The 2,500-nt window shown below is 50.3% G+C and overlaps 1 protein-coding gene across 1 annotated transcript in view; it reads left to right on the top strand.

The window, feature by feature from the left end:
* LOC307230501 (complement C1q subcomponent subunit C-like) overlaps positions 1–2,500 on the top strand; it is an 8,257-nt gene that overhangs the window by 4,843 nt on the left and 914 nt on the right. The window lies entirely within an intron of this gene.

The raw sequence follows: 2,500 nt of genomic DNA, 5'->3' as shown, positions 1-2,500 counted from the left end.
CTTGAAGATGGGTACCAGTACACTTCTTCTCCACTGCTCCACACCACACACAAAACACTACAAACTAAAACACTACACACAAAGAACTAAACACTACACACTAGTCAATTCAAGTCAAGTCAAGTCACACTTTATTTATAGAGCCCATTTCGTACCAGGGAAACACAATGCGCTTTACAAAGAAATACAAAAAAGAAAGCGAGAACGTACATAGTTGTCAGCCGGTCATTACAAAAGAATACCCCTGAAACAACAGCAACAACAAAAGCAACAACAAAAGCAACAACAAAGACAACAAAAACAACAATAAAAGCGACAACCACAGTGGCAGCAACAGCCACAGAAACAAGAACAACGGCAGCAGCAACATCGACACCAGCAGCAACAACAACAGCAGCAATGTACACGCAAAGACGTCACTGGAACCAGAAGTGATAGCTCTCACCGGAACTGGAAAGGTCAGGTTAGAGATAGTTAAGTTGAGGTATAAGGTAAGCGAGAGTTAAGTTTAGGTATAAGGTTAGCAGCAGCAATGACAACACCAGTTAAGGTATAAGGTTAGCGGCACCAACAGCAGCACCAGCAGCAGCAGCAACGACAAAACCATCAGTGACAATACCAGCAGCAACAAAAACAGAAACAGCAACAGCGCACAAGCGAAGACGTCACCGGGACCGGAACTGGTAGTTCTCACCGGAACCAGAAATCTCCTCATCTGTATTGAGGAGATGAGGAGATTTGTATTGAGATTTGTACAGCCAGGTCTCAGTCAGTAGAGAGAAATCCAGGTTATGGTACTTATAAGCTCATTAACTAAACATTACTTGTTAGTTAGTGACCTTAGGTTTAATAGAGACATTTTTATTGTTCTGGGTGCATGGCTTTAGGGAGTACTGAGAGTTTGAGTCCGTACCGGTAGTAAATTGTTTCGATTCCTGTATGTTACAGGGAAGTTACGTAATTTCGGTCTATGGTTTATAAGTACAGGAATTTGTAGAGCAGAGTGACAGTCATTAATGTCAAAGTGGATCAGACTCACCAAACATCAGCAACGAACAGAAGATTTCAGCATAAGTTCCATGTTCAAGGTGAGGAGGCGTGATCCGTGAAAATTTGGATGAACTCCATCATGTCTGAAGACGTTTGGACGGTTCAAGAAGGTGCCCAAGTTGTCCACAAACAGTACGTTGAGGGAGCAGCAGTATCCCTTGAGCCATGTGTGTAGCTGAAGGACACGCGTGAATTTTTTTGTCTCCAAAGCTGGGACACGGCAGCGGCCGGAGACGATGAACCGGCGGCCCGACTGTAGAAGACTGTCAATAAGCTTCGTAAAGTCTTCTTTAAGTGTCTCCGATTGTTGGTTCCGATAGTTGGTTGTTGGTTCCGACGTGGATGAGAACAGTGGAGGAGATGGGTTTTGATCCAGTAGCTGTGGGATTCTGGAGTCTATATCCCGGACGAGAGCACCCGGGTGGCAGATGGTTTTAGTCGCAGGCAGGGTGATGTGTCGAACCATGGAGGAGCCGACAATGAGCATGGATGGAGGTCCGGCAGCAGAGGAGTTCTGAGGGACATGAGCCACCGAGCCAGGAGAGCACCGTCCTCCAGGAGGCGGCTCAGGCAGGCGGTCCAAGTCAGTGGCCGCGGGGTGGCCCCGACGGGCGGTGATCCCGCTGCGGGAGCCGAGGCGGCGCCGTGCGGAGTTGAAAACAGCGGGACCTGCGGCGGCGGAGGAGCCACCAACTGGCTTGGGAGCAGAGGTCTGGGCAGGCGATAGATAGTCTGGCAGCAGAAGGAACGAGGCGGCAGCGGTAGAGACCGTCTTGGTGCCCTCGATGCCCCCCCCAAAGGAGGGAATTCCCGCATATCTCTGGCATCAACCGTGGGCTCCAGGGCTTGGAATCTGTTCTCCAGCCGGAGAGTCTCATAGAGCGGCACAAGGAGCACTCGCAACGCCGGCCACGGCCAGGTCCGGGACTTGGGCCACGGCTCCTCTATCACAGCCGGCGGAGCGTCAGATGGATCCAACTCAGCCGCAGTGAGAATGGATCCGGCACTGGTAGAGTAGAGTCAGGGTCCGGTCCGATCACAGGAGGACATGGAGCAGGAGATGTGTTTAGCCTGAGCGCTGGCGAAGGAGGTGAGACGCACAAACGTTGACCCTTCTTCTTCACGTCCTCACGCAGGCTGTGGATGTCTTCGAAGACGACTTTTCTAGAGCGCTGAGTCTGTCGACCAGGCGCAAACAGTTCCCACAATCCATGGAGGTCGGCATCGATGCCAGCATAGTTAGCAATATGCTAGGCTAAAAGGCTAGCCAGCGTTAAAGAAAAGACAGTTCAGGCGAGAGTGAAAGCCAGGAAAGAGGAGGGACATCACAGTGCAAACAATCCCAAATCCGTCATCCAAAATCAGGTCGTTTGGGAAGTGACTCAAAGAAGTAGCACAAACACAAACGACGTCCCCGCAGCCGGAAGTTGTTCTTATTCTGAAGAATTAT

The sequence above is a fragment of the Zeus faber genome (genome assembly GCF_960531495.2).
Source record: "Zeus faber genome assembly, chromosome: 5".
In the NCBI taxonomy this organism is placed as follows: Eukaryota; Metazoa; Chordata; class Actinopteri; order Zeiformes; family Zeidae; genus Zeus; species Zeus faber.
Note: the sequence above shows the minus strand (reverse complement) of the source record. Positions and strands in the feature narration are given on the sequence as shown.